The sequence below is a fragment of the Diadema antillarum genome, unplaced genomic scaffold (genome assembly GCF_040938485.1).
Source record: "Diadema antillarum isolate AM-2024a unplaced genomic scaffold, OU_Dant_1.0 seq00001664_RagTag, whole genome shotgun sequence".
In the NCBI taxonomy this organism is placed as follows: domain Eukaryota; kingdom Metazoa; phylum Echinodermata; class Echinoidea; order Diadematoida; family Diadematidae; genus Diadema; species Diadema antillarum.
The window spans coordinates 110,021-130,443 of NW_027272363.1; the positions used below are offsets into that span (position 1 = coordinate 110,021).

The 20,423-nt window shown below is 37.1% G+C and overlaps 1 protein-coding gene and 1 long non-coding RNA gene across 2 annotated transcripts in view; one reads left to right on the forward strand and one right to left on the reverse strand.

Annotated features, from left to right (window-relative positions):
- The window catches only part of LOC139711515 (uncharacterized), a 189,851-nt gene that overhangs the window by 60,756 nt on the left and 108,672 nt on the right, over positions 1-20,423 (reverse strand). The gene's annotated exons all lie outside the window — the stretch shown is intronic.
- LOC139711500 (uncharacterized) lies at positions 14,548-19,069 on the forward strand. Its single transcript, XR_011709525.1, has 3 exons — positions 14,548-14,873; positions 17,224-17,321; positions 17,763-19,069. It is a non-coding gene; the product is annotated as an uncharacterized lncRNA (long non-coding RNA).

Sequence of the window (20,423 nt, forward strand, 5' to 3'; positions counted from 1 at the left end):
TTTAATTAAAAGTGATTTTAATATGGACTACTTGTGCACAGGGCAATGTGCTACAAATCATCAATTATGCAGATATTGTTTTTACATGTCGCCATAGTACTGTTTTCCCTTCCCAATTGGCAGACACATAATTCAGTATCCTCCATCCACACATGGCCAATGTTTCCTTTTTCCCCTCCAAACAGATTGAATTATTTTAAATGTAAAATAATTATACACTCGAAGTCTTGCTGGTTATTTCTTTTCTCGATAACCTTTGGTTCTACCGGATTCCCCCCCCCCCCCGATCTGAAAAAGCAAATATAAGGTATGAATAAACATACTACCCGTAGTCTAGTTCTGACGATTTGTGACAAAAATCTTCAGGACTGGACTACGCGGAATGATTTTGTGACAGCTTAAAAAAAAAGAAAATTACAGTTCAATCAATGCACTTCCGCGTCCTGATTTTTTTAAAAATTCTATTTCACCGCCAAACTGTTGGGTATTTTGCTTCCGCTGAAAGGTGTTGCAAGGACGAGTGGGTATGGAATTTGTCATAATATTCCTATATATACGCTTGTTTTGGTTAAATAAGCGACTCAAATATGCTTCATCGATGTTCCATTCAGGGTTATCACACTTACAACGAGCAGGTTTCTGTTCCAAAGATCTCATCAAATGAGATTCAAGATGGATGGTGCAAAATGTTCACAGGGATAATTTGTCAGGATCGTAACAAGTGGATAATAAAGAAGATGACAAATGGGATAGTAATACGAGTGGCGTGGTCACAATGACTCCTGAAAAACAAGTCTTCGGTAGATTTTATCATCTGTTCAGTAATTAGTTCTTTGTTCTTCTCACTGCGGAATTGGTCAAATATCTCCGTTCAGAAATGATATTTGGTCTACGAAAACATACTGTACTAAAGCACTCAATCCTTTCTCTGCATTATATCAGCCATATGTTACACAATTCGAGTATCAAATTGATACAGACAAAACAATATAATTATACATTGCATCAAGCGAAATGCAACGTTGTACAACTCGATATTGAAATTAGTTGTATGATCAAAAAAGAAAAAAAAATAACGTTTCACTACATCAAATAAGAGAGTTACGCAGGTTAGACATGCTATGAAATGATTTGATCCCATACAGTGCACAGCATCTATCATGTTTATCCTCTTCATGATCAGAGCATGATCATGGCATCTACGTAAAACACATTTATCAAGGCCTTTTTGGAAGGAAGGGGGTGGGTTGAATTACCAACTATGTCCGATCTTTTCCGTTCTACACGTATTTTAGGAGTGTAAGTGTATTCCTCTCACGGTATTTTTTTTTTAAGTTAGCAGTTAAATACAGAGTGGCACATGTCACTACAAGAAGATGACTATAAAACAATCAAGTACCAAAACGGCAATGACACTTAAAAGTTCCAACTTAATGTGCTTTCTGTTGTATGTTTCGTTTTCTCTGCTATCTTTTGAAGGAAATTATCTCAATTATACGAAAACTAGACGAATTTTCCCCCTGTGTGCTTATTTCGAAGGAGAAAGTAAAGACAACAAAATCACAAACCTCGTTGAGTGCTAGGCACGTCGTCCTTCTTCTCTGTCCCGAGTGACACAAAGTTGCTTTCCGTGGTTGGAAGGTCAGTCACGTGCTTGGGTGGGGCAGACGAACTCACATGACTACTGGTCGACTGTCTTGGAGTGGATGAGGCTTGCATGTGACGTATTTGCCAAGTGGTGATGAAAACATTGGATAGGGCCTATTTGCATCATCAAAATTATTGGTATCCTCCCCTTATTTACCATCATCATATTTTATAGTAACACATGGATCTTTTCCCTCGCTATGCTATGATTGGAACCGTTTTGTTCATCTACAAATGATATTGGTCTCATGTACTAAATTTCAAGTCAAATGATGAAAAACTGAGGGGTATAAGCCCATTCACAACATTTTATACTTTTTTTCATTCAAAATGCCGTTGTCATGGCAACGAATTGAAAAAAATGAAGTTTGCTCATCTAAATTTTATAACTGTCACATGTTCCATATCTCATGTCAAATGCTCAAAAACTTAATTAATATCAATAACTCTATCCATAATATTTTTGTATTATTTCCATTACCAAAATAATGTTTCCCACGACAACACATTGTTCAAAATTGACAAAAGATGTGTTTTGCACATCTCAAAACTACACAATAGTGGTCCCATGTTCCAAATCTATAGTCAAATGCCCAAAGCTGAGGAAGTTAGCCAAATCTTCAACTTTTTGTAGGCTTTTTGTAAAAAAAAAACAACAATGCTGTTCCCATGGCAATGCATTCTTCAATATTGACAAAAGTGTTTTGCACATCGAAACATCTGATCATATTGGTCGATTGTGCCAAATTTTTGCAGTCAAATGCAAAAAGATAAAAACAAAGTGAGGGAGTTATAGGGAGCTCCACAACAGTTTTGTGCATTCGTATTTTCATTAAAAAGATGACGTTGTCATGGCAACAAATTGTTGAAACAGACAAAAGATGTGTTTCGTGCATGTGAGATTTAATTTTCCAGTCAAAAGTTCAGAAAGTAACGGGTTTCCTAAATTCACTGGCAATTTGTATACTATCTATTAAAAAAAATGCCTTAAAGGGAGCACAATGTTTGACATTGATGATAGATGAACATCTACATAATAGAGCTATTACATGTGCCAAAATTGAAGTCCAATGCTCGAAAACTTAGGGAATTAGGTCAACCCACATTTTTGTATGATTTGTATCAGAAGTGCGGTAGCCATGGCAACAGATATTATGACACTTACAAGTGCCTTGCTAGTAACATAATACAGTATCATGATAGCGATCATACGTCTGAGATTCCGATGAAAATGTTAAAATACTGAAGGAACAGCTTAATCAACTTATTTTTTTTTCATAATTTGCAAAGAGATTTCTTAACACTCAGGTATCTTGCACAACAAGACATCATACAGCATGTCCCATAAGAAATGATAATGACACTTTAGATGAGTATAATATTAAGATTACAGCATGATATTGTTTGAATCTTCACTACCGTAAACTAGAATTAATTTTCTACCAATGGATACAATTTTATGAGATATGGTCTAATAATCACAAAGATGTGAGCATTTTTTCATTACACATCAGGAAACCGTTCCATCCAAGTTTTGTATTCAAAGTAGTATGTGAAGTCAGGTTCAGCTAACAAAATTTGTTATCTATTCAAGTTAAAGGACAAGTTCACCTTCATAAACATAAGGATTGAGAGAATGCAACAATATTAGTAGAACACATCAGTGAAAGTTTAAGGAAAATTGGACAATCGATGCAAAAGTTATGAATTTTTAAAATTTTTGTGTTGGAACCGCTGGATGAGGAGACTACTACAGCTTGTGAGTCATATGCGTACAACAGTATAAAGAAAATGTAAAAGAAAATTCAACATATTTTCACTTTTTTCGCACAATAAAAGAGCTCTTGACTTGCCTCTTTCTAAAGGCAGGGGGAATAATATTGCCCATAACATTTGTCGGTAACGAGTCAGGGGAATGTGTACTTTTTTCAAAAGATGGAATTTTGTGAAATTCTCTTTATATTTTCCTTATATTGTTGTACGCAAGTTATTCATACACTGCAGTAGTCTTCTCATCCAGCGGTTGATGCACAAAAATTTTAAAAATACTTAACTTTTGAACGGATTGTCTGATTTTCCTCAAACTTTCAATGATGTGTTCTACTAATATTGCTACATTCTCTCAATCCTTATGTTTATAAAGGTGAACTTGTCCTTTAATCAACGAGCATCATGCAAGGCGACAATACTCAGACATTGTCAGAAATGTGCTCATACAGGGAAACGGGTACAAGCAAAAAATTTAACAAGGGCAGATCGGGGAGAAAAGTAACAGGTCGAACACAAGAAAACATCGACATGCACTACGTGAGGCAAAGCCTCATTCAAGAACCCCGACAAAGCTGCAGGAGAAACAACGTTCCACACGTAACTGGTCTACGTACTTTATTAAACGAAATAGCGAAACTTGGATTGAGAGGTTTTCTGATAAGTGCTCCAAGAAGGCATTATCTCTGTGATCTTTGAACCATGAAATCTACACTGTTAGAAAAAAATCAACAAGGTTGTTTAAAATTTTAAACAACCACAAGTTAACCGGTGAATCGCTCAACTGTTGTTTAAAAATTAAACAACACGTAGTTGTTTAAACTTTTAACCCTTTGTTGTTTAAAAATTCTAAACAACTGTTGTTTAAAAGAAATTTAAACAACTGGGTTGTTTAAAAAAAGTTGTTTAAAAATTTAAACAACTGTTGTTTAAAAGTCATTTTATACAACTGGGTTGTTTAAAAAAAAGTTGTTTAAAAGTCTAAACAACTGTTGTTTAAATGTAATTTTATACAACTGAGTTGTTTAAAAAAAAGTTGTTTAAAAAAAAGTTGTTTAAAACAACTGTTGTTTAAAAGTCATTTTATACAACAGGGTTGTTTAAAAGTAATGTTATACAACTGGGTTGTTTAAAGCAAATATTAAATAGTCATGTTTAGAATTTATACAGTTCTTAACCACATATTACTGTACAACTCACTTGTATATAAGCACAATAACACAAATGTTTATTTTTTTGGCCAATTATATATTTCAGCACATTTTCACTGTCTATATCACTGACATCGTATCATTAGAAAACCTTCAATCGGTCAATATGTCCATCGATGTGCAAACTTATTACAAATAACAAATTGAGCCAATAAAGAATTATCTCATCCATTTTCAGAATATATACAGAGTAACAATTCTTCTTATACAGTTAACCTTTGATAAGTCGAAGTTCTCGAGAACCGAGAAAAATGTGTGCGGATTGCGCGGATTTAGTAAAAATATGCAGTTTGACTGCAGAGGAAAAAATCACGAGCTTTTGTTATGCTTGATTAAGTGATTTCCCAGCTGAATTGACCTCGACTCATCTAAAGCTTAGTGTATTGTCAAATGTACATTTTGATTCCACTTACATACAAATGGGGCGCTTAATGCCGTAAAAATCACATTTCACAATATTTCAACTAAATTGCAATGGCAAATTGAATTTGAAACATGCAATTATTAAAGAATTAATTATTATGCATAACATGGAAGTGTTCAGCTTGAGATTATCTATACCTGTGCCACATTGAATATTTTGTTGCTTCATTTCTCATATTGTGTGGGTGCATGGGGACCATCAGTTGCCCTCAGATGGGTCCAAAAGGGCTAACTGAATGAACAGTACACAGAGAATGTAATTTTTCAGAATGCTTTTACAGTCCAATGCACACCTTACAGACACATTATCCAGTTTTATCGTGATCATACCCTGACAAGACAAGATAAATCTTGAATGAGTCTATTTCCTGGAATAATTATCTGATTTTCTTAGAACCACTGACTTTGTTCTTGAAGTGTTTGTCACTATTACATGCGCTTGGAAATCTCATAAGCGAAGCATAAGGGAATCGCCCTCTAAGGATTTGCTTTTCTGTCCCAATACTGTACTTTGTTGTCCCACTAAGAAAATATTACTGAAGGTATTGCACTACACAGCTTCTCTATTAACTACATCATTTTTTAACAATGTTTAATTTGATGTAACAACATTTTGAATCATTTCAGTTGCAATGCTTTTGGGGAACATCTGCAATAGTAAGTCAGGGGTTATTGGATTATATTTCCTTGACAGTACAATGATGACTGTAAATATACTGCAGATGGAGAAACCATTCACATTAAGAAATAAGTTTTATCTCTTGTGAAAATTCTACTCCATACCTATATTCAGCATATCTGAACAGACCAAATAACATATACAGTACATTGTAATTATAATGAAATTTACTCCTGTTTACTGGTGTAATTTGAGAAGTCATACCTGCTACCAACACATAGTTTTTTTTCTTCATAACTGGGATGTGCCAAGTACAGCACATCTGTCCAGCAAAGATCATCTCTGTCACTCCTGTGATAGAGATGGCAGTAATGAAGATTACTCTATATACAATGAAATAAATTCATAATGGAAATATACATTCTACGAAACAGTTCATCTTGAATTTTATGAAGGCCACATTCAGTACAGAGTGTCACCTCCATTATGCTCAACAGATATGAGGTTTTAATTTCACAATTGCTATATTTCTGAAAATTGACTGTCATGCTTCAGTATAAACCTGTGAAGATCTTGCCCAATATTTCATTAAATCATTACTATGCAAAATACCCTGTTTAATTCATTTCTAGCCCATCTTTATCGCAAGTTTTCAAGGGCCAACATTACCCACTAATAGAACAATCTTCTCATGACCTTTGATCTTTCCATGTGACAGGTATCCATTACTTATTGAGTTATGAACAAATAAAACATAGATACCAAACCTTTGCTTTGACGCATGACCTAAAAGTCAACTTTGTCAATTAAACTTCTGATGACCATGAAAATCTCATTCTACGCATCTAATCTTCCTGATTTGAAGAGTTCAGGTAGGCTATGTCCTGATCTCTCTCACAGAATTGGACGTCACTTTACCAGGCATTTTGTACACAACTGTCTCCAAGAACTGCCAGGCAGCAAAACATTGAGCCTGGTAATCTACATCTAGGACATAATGCACTTTGAATGCACAGTCCACAGCCTTTGTCAAAGTTGGAAACAAGAATCCCTGTCTCTCTACAATAGGGAGTTTTCGCAAGCACAACACGGCCGGGAGTTGAGCGTGTCGTGTGCGAAATTTGCTTCTGCACATGATCAAATCTGAGGAACGTCCCGTCCGGGGGAAAACGAGTACGGTACTTGGCCAAAATAGCGTTCGGTCCTGATGCTGGGCAGGAGTGAGCCAGCCAGTCAGCCATCCAATCAGCGATCTTGTCCCCACGCCTCCATCCTGTACAGGAAAGCGAAACTGCATAGATATGGGGACGGGAGTCAGAGTACGGGGACTGCCACAAGTGATCGCTTCCTCGTATTCTCGGTCTTCGCGTCGTGTAGCGAAAACTTCCGAATGACAAAGGTTTGCAGTGGCTTCTTCCAGGATCCTCCCATCAGCAAGATGAAGGGCTGTGGTCTCTGCTTCCTGTCAATTTGTCCAGTGTAGAAAGCCAGGTCTGTGCCCTCCTGTAAAATCAAATGGAAGTGGAAAAGAAACATGCATATACATCTCAATAAAATCTTGAAATAATCTACGCAAAAGTGTTGGGTTGAGGCATTGGTATAATAAAGTCCATCAGAATAGATATATTTCCCACACTTTTCCAATGTTCAAGGTAGAGTTCATAATAAATTGCCTGGCCAAATTCTGCAACATTTCATTTGCAAACATATACCCTAAATTGGGTATTTTATGTAGTATAAAAGATCCATGTATTACATTTTCTATTCTTGCAAGGGCTAACCATGACCTGGCAGAATGAATTTTCAACTGTGTGGCCTATGGGAACTTCTGAAAGGTAATTAATTTTATTGCTGGCAAGCCCAGGCAAAAAGTATTATCAAGCAAAAACTACTTCTGAATTGCATTTCATTATTTTGGGTAAGTTACTCTTTCCAATACTAGTCGTATAACAATTTTGTCCACTTACATTGTAGGAACATTAAGGAGTATGCGAGGTCTTTTTTCTTTTTGGTATGGGGGGGGGGGGGACACCCTGTATCACATTGGATGTATATGAGTGGTAGGTGATATATTTCCAGCATCTTCCTGAATATAATGATACCATAGGTCAAGTGCAATATTTATTAATGAATGGAATATTCCTTATTGGCGACATTTGGGACCAATTTTGCATTTCATGCGAATTTTTTCCCCTTTCTATCAAAATGAAAAGGACAAATTGATATTGGACAAGTGTGTGATTGAGCAGTCAGGCACAAAATAAAGTAAATATGTATGTTGACTATGTAATATAAGATTTTTTTTTCATAAAAAAAAATTATTGTGATTCACAGCATACATTAGCAACATAGTAAATTTGCATAAATATGTAGAATCCATGGACTAAACTAACAACTGAAACAGCATAAACTGGGAATTTCTGTAACTATGGACCACAGCTTGATGATTTCTATATTTTGTATTGCAATGTCAAAGTCCATCTCATCATTTTAATAAGAGGGCAACACATCACTTGTTTTAGAAGATTAGCCTCCGAACAGTTAGGTACTTACAGGTTGAAAGTCGCAGAATAACTCCAACGACTCCTGAAAGGAGCACTTGCCCCACACCCTCGCAGTCCAGCCTCGGCAAACTAGCGGCAGCACGCTGAATGCAAGCGTCTCTTTTTCCTCTGTGGAGCAAAATGTATGACACAGGGGGAGTATTTTGAATGATAAGTACAAATATACCCTTTAAAAATATTAACACAATCAAGGCTGATAAAGAGAAATGCTGACAAGTATCAGCTCATATTCAGATGCTAGCTTATGTACTTATATTGTACTTGATTGCAACCAGGATTACTAACTGTGTGTATGTGTGTGTGTGTGTGTGGGGGGGGGGGGGGAGGGGCAGTTTCAAAGTTGTTTGGAGGGTATTGTAGAAAATACTACACATTTTGAATGAGGGACTGATTCTGGCAATGGCATTTACTACCAAGACGGGCAAGTAATTGTGGATTAGTAGAGCCAAACTTGTAAGGCCAAGCATTAGAATTATAATGCTGTAATAATCATCATGCTATTCTACAAAGCAGCAATCAGAGTTACCATGAACTTGGATGAAAGAATGTTGAATGGTGTTGACAGCCAGTGCCTTAATAAGAATAATCTTGCACTACTGTTAAGTGCTTAACAAAGACTATTGCAATATGAATGACATTTGGGCTTTTGCAGGAGTTTCATGTCATATTCTGGCATTGCATAAAGCAAGATCAGTTAATATGCATATATCTTAATTAGATTAGCAAGAGCAAGGGATGTTCAAGGTCCAGTGATTTTTATTCCAAGTAGTAGGAGAAAGAATGCAAAAATTTTAATAGTTCATAAAAGACTTCTCTGTTAATGTTATCCTATAATGACAAAAGCTTGATTATCATGTGAGTTGATCAGGCAGCGGAGAAGAAAAGGGGAATGGTAGATGAAGGAGGCAAGGACAAACCGTCCAGAAATTTCAGTGTACATGAACTGTGTGGCCGTGGGGTGCTATAATGTGAGAGAGGGGCAGGAGACAGCCTCTCTCAAATAACTGTCCAAGCTGTAGTTACAGTCATTAAAGCTGCACTACCCCATGTGATACAAGGAGCGAAAGAAGCTTGTATGAGCACAATTAAAGATGTTCTGAATCCATATGTCATCTCTTGAGGATTCAGTTCCAGCAGGACGAGGTCCAACATGAGCTAAGGAGGGACAATCTCTGCCTGACTGGCCTGCCAGAGGGGGCTGAGGAGACAGAGGAAGTGCTTACTGAGGGCGAGTCAAATGTTGCCAAGGAAGTTGGCTTAGACATTTGGAAAGAGGACATCTCATCTTCATGATCTTGTCATCATCTTGGGGAAAAGGCAAGAAGGAAAGAGCAGGCAGATCAAAGTCCACTTTATTGCAAACAAAAGGAACAAACTGTATTCTGGGCATTCTAGTCTGAAAGGAAAAGAGAACATGAAAAGTGTGTACATCAATGAAGATCTAAAGGCATGCAATGTGTCACTCGATCAGTGCATGATAAATGCCAAGGAAGCTCATGATGTCGAATCGGCAACAAAACCAAATACGGGAACATGACATGCAAGTTGAATGATGGACAAAGCAGAGTCATCAAGAGCCCGGATGATCTCTTTGATATTGGCTTTGAAATTACAGATCCACTTCAGTTTTTGCAGGTTTTTGAAAAAGTCTTAGATATTAATTAACAAGCATTGAATGAATTTCTCGGTCTAACAATTTTTGTTTTTATAGTCATGTACATACTGTAAGTATTTTGTTAATGTTGTTAATACATTCACCTCAACTCAAATGCAAAATAGGAAAGAGTAGTACTGGGGCTGTAGATTAGAATCTCTACACAGAGCAATACTATTTAAAATGTACCTTGGGAAAGGCCATCGGTGTCACCCGTGTGACGAAGAAGCAGCGTTTGCTACGATGGACATCTTGATTCCCCATACTAGAGTACTTTGTCAGCATACATGGCCATGCTGCAAACATCCTGTCTTCAGCCATGATCTCCTGGCTGAAGTCTTGCTTGATCTGTACAAATTAGGGAACAAGATTGCATTTGTAATCATATTAAGGGTGGCCCAGAAAGAATGCTATAAACCAAATGGGGAAAAAAAATATAATACTCAAGTTAATAACAAAAACATAAATGGAGTGAATTATGCATGATCATTAGCTTCTGCAAATATGTTCATTATAAACATTTTTCTCACAAGTTTGTGTGAATTTGCACAATGTGCTTCGTTTGGCATGGAAATCTTGACAGACTGAGAAGAAAGCTCCTAATCTTTGCATAGAAACTTATTCGAAAGTGACAAAAGTGCCAAAAATTGGTTCCAAACCACCTACCTACAGGAAACAAATAGAACTCTACTGAGGTGGTATATTATTACTACAGGCATTAAGTTTACGTGTGGTGCATAGACTATATTGTGCGTTAAAAACACCACAATCTGTTTTCTGTCTTTATCTTCATTTTCTATAGGGGTTCTAGGCCTTTTTTTTCTACTGGAAGTTTACGTAGACCTTAATTCATCGAGCATCATTGATGGCAATGATGCTCAGTAAAGAATGAATTGCTCCAGCTAAAGTAGCAGAACTTAACTTGCATTTTAGTATTGGATTTTAGGGGGTTCGTTATGTTTACAGTAGATTTTAATTGTACGGTTGGACCTACTACTCATCGCCCGCCTAATGTTTATTTGCTTGATAAGAATATTTAACACTGAAATTCATGCAAAAAACTTGGCCTACGTGATTGAGAAAATCCAGAGCTATATAGGCTATCAAATGCCTTTGTTCCCTTTTCGATTCGAAGTTTCAGTGCAAAAATATCGCCGTCGAACTTGCGAGGCCTCATTTCAGCTCCCCGCGGTAACGCTCCTTATTGAGATCGACCGCTGTTTTTGCATTGACAATGCACGCAAACCGAGTTGTATTGAACACCGTGTTGTACGAAGCTTTTTAGAAACTTCCATAGACATTACATTATGATTCGGTGAAAATATTCATTCGAAATTTTGTCCTTGATTAAAACCAGGCATTAACTTTGTTAATGAACGGTGAATTTTCACCTTTTCCCACACCATCCTCATCAACAGTCAAAGCCAATCCATCTTTATGTGCTTTGCGTGCAGTGAAGTGCGTACTATGTGTTCAGTGCGCCAATTAATACACGGTCGGTTTATTACAAGAGGGTGGTCGTAGGGCTATCATACAGCCGACCATGGCATAAGTTCTAAATCATGAGGTAGGAAATGATCGAGACAGGTCATTGTGTAATTGAACTTAGTTAGCACGGTATAGCAGTCTAAAATATAGGCCCTAGCCCTTGACTAGGCCCTAGCATGACCTAGCTAGGCCCTAACCGTCACGTTAGAACCTATGCCTAACTAACTAGAATGTTAGATTTCTACATCATCGAGCTCGGACACTGCACCTATTGTGCATGATGAGATACGGTGCCTGTTACAACTTAGAATACTGGAGTGTGTACAACGAATAGGCTGCTGTACTGTGTCAACAATGAGAATATTCCGTACGCTTGGATCTTGGATCTTGGATTGGTACTGGTAGCCTCCGGAACATTCCACTAGGGAATTTGAACTGGAGGTGTGGCTTTGAGTGGTCATTACTTTCGGTTAACTGGGTTTGTGGTTAGTTGGTTGAATAGTTTGCGCTTAAAAGCATCAATTATGTTTGCAGAGACTACAGTAACGTTAGAGGGGAGATCGTTCCATTCTTTTAACACGTTACAGTTCTTGGGAAAAATGAATTTGCGATTTGCTGATTTGCGATTTGCTGATTTAGATGATTAGTTTCTGTAAAACAAATTCGTATTTTATGTGAAGTTTTGAAAATGTATGTAAGGATTGAATTATGCAATTGTTTATACAAGCACGAGTTGGTTGAAAAACATAATGTACGTACCGATACAGACGACCTAACTTAAACATTAACGTTTACATTAACAGTTTGTTAGATCTACATTACATGCATGAAGGCGAGGCGTAGCGCAGCCCGGCCAAGAACCCAAAGCGTGAGCCGTGACTAGCTTACATCATGCAAATTACAGATGGGCATGAAGCGATATGTAACTATCAGTTAAATAAATAAATACCTTGGAATGACTGGCAAAGTTCTTCTATAGCTAGACCCCATTTGCTGAGAATGTTCGTGACTCCATATAGTAGCTGCATTGCAGTCATCGTCACCGCCGTCCATCATGATGAATAACCGCGCTACACTGACTGTATAGCTATACGTACATAAACGTGTGATGTACGTGTGTGTGTGAGGCGCGGTGGCCGCCCGGCGGCGATCGCGATTGCGACGAAGGATACATGCAGGCCCGCTGATTGGTTCATGACTATCACATGACTTTTTCCCATCAATTTCTAAACAACGATGTTTAATTGTTTGGACAATCATTCCGAATTGCTTTTAAACAACCGCTGTTTAAGGCAATCAAGCTCCAATTTTCTATATTTAAACAACATTGTTTAGAATTTTAAACAACAATATTTTAAACAACGAAATTTTACACAGCGTTCTAACAGTGTAAGTCAGTGGTACAAAATGAATGCTCGTTTACTATTGTAAAATTATGTACAACATGATTTGGTAATTTTCAACTCATACTCATTTAGAGTGCCATTACCATTTGTACAACGATCACGTGTGCCGAATTTCTACCGAAATTTCATTTTTTTTTAAAACATAGCCTTATCCCATTACAGCATATTAATGTATTATCATAACATCTATGAAACTATAGTGATTGCAAACAGGTGTCTATATGATATACCTATGCAGGTTGGAAATGGAGGAGAAAATGTTCCATCTCGACCGCACGTCGAAACGGCACTGCCTGAAAGGCGGTAACCGACGTCGCAGGAGAATTCACATCCGATATCGACTTCGACCCGTTGGCCGGCTGCGCAGTTGCCCTTTCTCACAATGAGGTGCTCCGTCATCGACGACGTACTCACAAGGCAGGAATCAGCTGAGATGAGGCGCGAGTCAACACGAAGAAAAAATGGCATACGACTTGTTCAGAATAGACACACAGATGGAAAACGTATCCATAGGGAGTAAATTTAATTCTCCTAGCAGGGCCGGCGCAGCCGTGGGGGCCGTGGGGGCTCGGGCCCCCACACTTTTTGTGCACCATACAAAGGAATACATAAGATGTCATCACTTTGTTAGCTCATGAAACCCGGAAGTGGGCCCCCACACTTTTGAAAACACTGCGCCGTTCCTGCCTAGGACATTCATTTCAAACCGACCATTGACATACGTAGTTTGAGTATAGGATGCCGACTTTAATGAAGGTGCCGACAAAGTTAAAAAGAGACTTATAATTAAAACCATGCAGTTACTAAACGCAAACAGTGCAGGACATCTGGGAGGCAAATAGACAATTAGAAATTAAGGATATGCAGCCTGTCACATTAAGAAAGTATAGGGGCGGTGGGAATATTTATAAATCAACGTTATTCTTTGCTTTCAGCAATACATTGCTATCCACAATGCCTTCAAATGCACGGAACACTCACGTTCATTCTGTAAAGATGGATTCATGGATGATTTATGGGGTTTCGCTTCTTAATCTGAGTTAACTGTGTTTTTTCCCTTATCAGCACTTAAAAAAGCAAACTAAATTTACAATAACTCTTTCAGACTATTTTGGTAGATCATCATACTAAGTCTGTTGGCCTAAAGTGAATAGAGCAAATATTCAACCATCCGGCAATGTTCTGAACAAGTCAGCCTACAATTAAAGTCATTTTGTCCTGCAAAAAGTGAAGGACACCATATTAATTCCTATGTACATGACTCAAGCTGGCAATGTGTACCTTGGCATGATGGCACGTGGGGTGTAAAACTTCCATCGCTACAGCACTGCACTTGCTCCCTTCCTACCAACTGGAATTCTGCTGTTTCTGTTCTGCACGAAAACGAACACGTCTGGTCACAGCTTATGCTATCGCCCGGCGCACAGGAACTCAACAAAGGATAGGAGTAGGTAGGAATGGTGCACGGTTTATCTGTGTATAGCAAATGAGGAAGAGGGCGTGAAATAATGAGGAAATGAGTGCGATATAGGGTGGAGGGCGGAACTACATTTTTATCATATGCCATTTCCAAAATATCGCACTACAATGGAACATGACTTTGTACATTTATAAATGCATATCTACACACATTCATGACTTTCTCTCAAGTATCTTACTTATAAATCGTCGGTGTTTTCACGAACTGACGCTATTTCGATTTTGGTCAAAATTTTCAAAATCGAGATATTGGTACCAAATGAAAGTGCTTTCAAAACTCTACCAAATCCCAAAATTTTAGATCACAAAATTAATTATTCTTAATTTTATCAAAGAAAGAAAAAAACGACGGTACTCGAAATATCGAGAAATTGAGAAAAAGGGGTTTCACGAACCGACGCAGGAAAGATACGCCGGTTCGTGAAACCCGAATTGCTACGGTGAAGAGCAATGCGGGTTTCACGAACCGTCGCAGTTGCATTATTTTGAGCTTTGTTCAACTTACTGGCCTAGAATTAGGTTTTGGCCCTAATCCAGATCTCAGAGTGAGAACCAAACCTTCTGAAAGATGAATGACGGCCTAAGCCAGCCCACTGTCCACGAGTGAAGTGAATGGTAAGCTATAATCCTATTAAAATCATGCTCAAAATAACAGTTTCAGTTGGACTACCATAACCATTAATTGCGGTAGTGTGTAGTCCCATGTATTCAATCGCGTGATGCTTATGAAGCCTAGTCTGTAAACGCCATCCAATTTCAAATTAGATCCCAAATCATATTATTTATTGTTTCTTTTCAACTTATGTCGTTACTTCTGAGACTACTGAGTACTGTAGTCGTAACGTCTGTGTGCAAGACATGCAGATTGCAAGATTTCAAAGTCTCGAAGACACTAAAAGCCTTGACTTTTGAGTTGAAAATGAAATCATGAGATTGACAAAGTAGGCGTACTAAACAAAAAAAATAATAAAAAGTCTAACAGTAAAACTCAAAGGAAGAGTAAAGAATAAAGTTAGACATTTTAGACTTTTACTTTCAAGTCTAACTATTAAGTCTAAGTTAAGACTTTACTTGTAATACCGGTACCAGTTACTAAAACTAAGATCAGCTGAAGTCTAAGACCAAGTCAAATTAACACAGTTCAGAGCCATACCGGTACACGGTAGTCTAGCTCTAGATCTACATCTAGACTAGTGGTAATAGTAGGTAGAGTCCACCCATTTTTTCCCCCAATCTTTACTGGTCCATTCCTGAAAAAGTTACTGGTCAGTGTCCAACAGTGATTTTTCCTGGTCAGGGACCGTCGGACCAGTGCCAGTGTGCAGCGTTGGTGTAGATGTCATCTATGACAGTATGTGGTCTAGTGATACTACCTAACGCTAAACACTACGAGTAGTACTCTACAGGTTAGGTGGCTTTCCTGTACAGTGCAGTGTTATAGTATACTTGTGAATTCAGCCCTAGTACCGTACTGTGTGTAGATACGTGACATTATGTCTAATGTTAGTTCGAGTGGAGTACCTTTGAAGCACAGCGGTGGGACTTTTTTTCCCTAAAACTTGTGAATGCGGCCCAACCAAATGGCGTTTACATATTCATGCGTGATTGATAGTGATACAGTAGCGCTGTCGATTTCCACAGCATCCATACATAATCTTTTGTCCTTTCTTCTTTCCTTTTTTCCCTTTGTTCTTTCACCCTTTTTATTCTTGGAATCGAAGGACTTCTAAGAAATGTCCCTCGACTGATTTAACCAGGACTCTTGAGTCCTGGTAAACCTAACCTAACCGAGTAACCGTTAACATTTGTTAGGCCTAACATAACAGTAACACTGACTTAGCCCTGTATTGACTTTGTCTTTGGCCGACTTACTGAGATGGCGAGTCTAACTCTTTAACGTTAGTCTAACGTAGTCGTTAGATCTGTCAGTGTCAGTGTCACCGGCTTTTGTATATGGTGCCATCTCTAACGTACGTTAACAAGTTGATGTTAGTTATCTATGTCAACTTACTGAGTCAGTAATAGTGGTACTGTCATCCTGTTGGATATCGCCGCAATATCATCCGTGACGTGTTAATTTCGTGTCACAAAGACAAAAGTTGCCAAGATCTAATAGTATTAGATGTCTAGATCTAGATGTAGTCTAGATCTATAATATAAATTTTGTGAACCACTGGTAACTTAAAAGTGAAAGGTCTAGACTTCACTTAGTCTATAATTAGACCAGACATTCATGAGGCAAAGGCCTACTTAGTAGATCTATTCTTATTCTATTTTAAGAATTTAACGTCAATTCCTACTAAACTCGCCACATGTTATTTCTAAGGCCAAGGACTTCGGGTTAGTGATTTTTTTTTTCATAAATACCAAACAGCAGACGTGTTTCATTTGCATTCTTGTGCAGACTTCATGAAAATATGTGCAGTATCAAAGAAATATGATGCACATGACAATGCCAGTGTTTTATAGGTGAATGGTTAATACCTTTAAAAGCTGAATGATAATGTAGAGTCTAGGTCTAATTAAGATGTTACAGTCTCTGATAAGAAACAGGTTTGATTGTCATAGACTGTTTCCCAAATGCAGGTACATGTAGTAATATTCAGCTATTTCAATGCAATGCCTTGTTTACAAATACATGTAGATTTATATTCATGTGAATGATAATTCAATTTCTACATGAGACATACCAAGTGCTAAACATAATATCTTGCATCAGTAAAATGTGTAAATGAAGAGGCAATTTGAATATGCATCAAATACAGTACGAACAGCAGCATTTTTTGACATTCTTTGATCCTGCATAGGCCTACCATTTTGTTTTATGTTTAATATAAATAGAGCAAAATAATTTCAACTTCAGTTTTGTTGGCTGATTTTTTTTTCTTCTCAAAATTAAAGTTGTATCTTGTGCCATGATGTTTGATTTTAATCAAAAGTTCTTAATTTCTTTCTTTTCTTTCAGATGACTGGTGCCATGTAGTAGCGAAGAACTGGACTGTCTCAGAAAAGAAAAGGAAAAGTACAGGGTCGTGTACATCACCAACGGATGTGAATACAATGGTAATGTAGAGTCTAGGTCTTATTAAGATGTTAAAGTCTCTGATAATAAACAAGTTTGATTGTCGTAGACTCTTTCCCAAATGCAATTAGTGATATTCAGCTTTTTCAAAGCAATGCCTTGTTTACAAGGACATGCAGATTTATTCATGTGAATAATAATTTAAATTCTACATGAGACTTACTAAGTGCTAGACATAAGATCTTGCATCATTAAAGTATGTAAAAGGCGAGACAATTTGAATATGCATCAAAAACAGCAGTATTTTTTTTGACATTCTTTGATCCTGTATACCGTTTTGTTTTATGTTTAATATAAATAGAGCAAAATAATTTCAACTACAGTTTAGTTGGCTGATTTCTTTTTCTCAAAATGAAAGTTGTATCTTGTATCATGATGTTTGATTTTAATCGAAAGTTCTTAATTTCTGTCTTTTCTTTCAGATGACTGATGCCATGCAGTAGCGAAGAGCTGGACTGTTTCAGAGAAGAAGAAAAAAGTACAGCATCGTGCTGATCATCAAGGAATGTGAATACAATGGCTTAGGAAAGAAGACAATCTACAGATAGGATAGAAGGGAGAAATTGGGATGAAGGGCGACAACATAAGGACGGTATATCTACAGTGAAATGTGATTGTAAAGTGGAAACATGAAAGGAGATCCTAAGATTGAAGGTGAAAACGATGCATTCCATTCTGTGATGTCGTAATTACAATTTTGCTACACTTTAATAACACTACAGAGAGACATTTATATCAAGGAAAGCTTCATGTGGATGTGGAACGTTAGATTTTTTTAAGTGTTCATTGGTATGTATTTCATGATAATAAATCTTGAAGGTTTTGTGTGGTAATCATAACCTTGTGATAAATCTTGATAGATTTCTAAGTGCACATTGGCAATATTTAGATGATGCTGTAATCAGATTAAGTTCTATTCTCCTTTATTCTTTTATTTATTATTTTGTTGTCTTCAACCCACTTTGAATGTGTCACGTATGATTCTTATAAACATGGGAACATGCACTCCATGTAAATGATAGGACTTATAACAATTTGACATAATTATTCAACCATCACTAGACAGTTCTGTTATAAGATGTTCTTTATATAACTAAAATTGTAAATTATGATACGTGTATGTTCCCATGCAAACTCACAACAAAATACAGAAATTTGATTTCTTTTAATAATAATTCATTATGTCTCTAAATTTACAATTAAAGAAAGTGATTGCAATAAGGATGTCAAACATCGTATATTAAAATAATAGATTATTCATTTGTCTCCATCCGTAGTAACGCACGCAACTGCAGTGTGCAGTTTGTAGGCTGCTGTGAAAAAAAAAATCACAGGCAGCCCAAGCAGGATTCGAACCCACGACCTCTGGATTACTAGACCAGCGTCATAACCACTAGACCACCAGAGTGCCCTGGCGCTACCTTTACACATGAATAATTAAGTATAGAAGGGCTTGGGGGCGCTTCGAAGTTTACTGCTCTTATTAAATATGTACATGTCATTTGCAACTCAACTAAAGATGATTAAACACACTGAAATTCTTACTTTAAATGATATTCATAATCTGTTTTTTTTTCTTTAATAGCTTGGGATGTACACTTTATACACTGTATCGGTCTACATTTCGCCTACAATATGGAAAAGACGTTTGTTTTTGAACAAACAAAAAATTAAGAGTCCTTTAAAGGTGCTGTAAAACAGTGGTGTTTGTTTGTTTGTTTGTTTTTTGGTGGGGGGGGGGGGAGGGGAGTCAAATTAGCCTTGGCCCCTCTCCGCCGTCTTTTTTTTTTCCTTTAGCTGCATATTTTTTAGTCATCACATGAAAATTCGTCTGCATCCACCCCGTAGTTTTGCTGATGACCTTTCTTTTTAATTATTTTAGCCACACACAATTTTGGCTGAATTTCCCCAACCCTCTTGTGAATTTGCTAGTACATGTACTAAAACACATTCTCAGAATGTGTTTATAGTACTGGTGGATTAAGGATTCACAGGGAGGGGGGGGGGGTCGGCCAAAATTTCTCTTTTCTCATAATACAAGCCTTCGGGGCGAAAGGCTGATATTATGGGCTTTCTACACACATTTTTAGATGCTAATTATTGGTTAACATGAGCATGATCATTTATGTTGTGATTAATTTGTTTCCTTATATATGTATGACTTCTATTAGAGACTTAATTGGCTTGGCACTCCTTACATCGACCTATTTTAGACACCCATTTCCCTCTCTCTCTCGTGCTTTTTCTCTACTGTCCTGTGAATAGTGTAACTACATGTACATGCAGTACCTCTTCTCTTTTGTATGATATACATCAAGTTTTTATCTGAGCATATGGGTGTTGCAGCACTCTCAAGCTTCATGCATATTTAAAACCTGTATGCAGCAACATCTTTGTGTGGTCATATACATACATGTAGTTATGCTTGATATATTAATTTGAGAATGTTATTCTTTCTCTTGTATATGTTCCGTCCGCACTCTATAGATGTAAATGTACGATGTAAGATTTGGTGTGCATGTTCGAACTGTGTTCCTCTTTTTGTGAACACACAAGAACTGATATAATAATGAACTTGAATTACACATATTCTTGAATCTTGATTCCATCTCCATTTGCCATTGGATATGTATTGATTTATGGAGCTCTTCCACAATTGTTATCCTTCCCATTGTCATTACTCATCTCTGAATAATTCAAATTTGATATTCTACTGAGGACCTATGTTTCTTCGATTACATAATGCACCTCTTCAATATATTGCTGCAAAAGGCATAATAAAACATGACCATTGTTATATATTTAAAATGAAGCTTGAAATTCTGATAGTGTTGATATTCATGTATTTTTAGGAGTTTATCAGTTTCGAAGAGTGCATGCAGGATGAGTTTATGTCTTTATATGATCAGGTGCAGCTATCATAGAATCTGTTGAGCAGGAAAGAGAAAGATGGAAAATGAGGAATTATGAGTGAATTCGCATGCGAGCCAAATGACAATGACACTGATAAAAATTGTGACAAAGTAAATGTCACAAATATGTGAAATAATAAGAAATAAAGAAATTAATATATTATTTCAGAG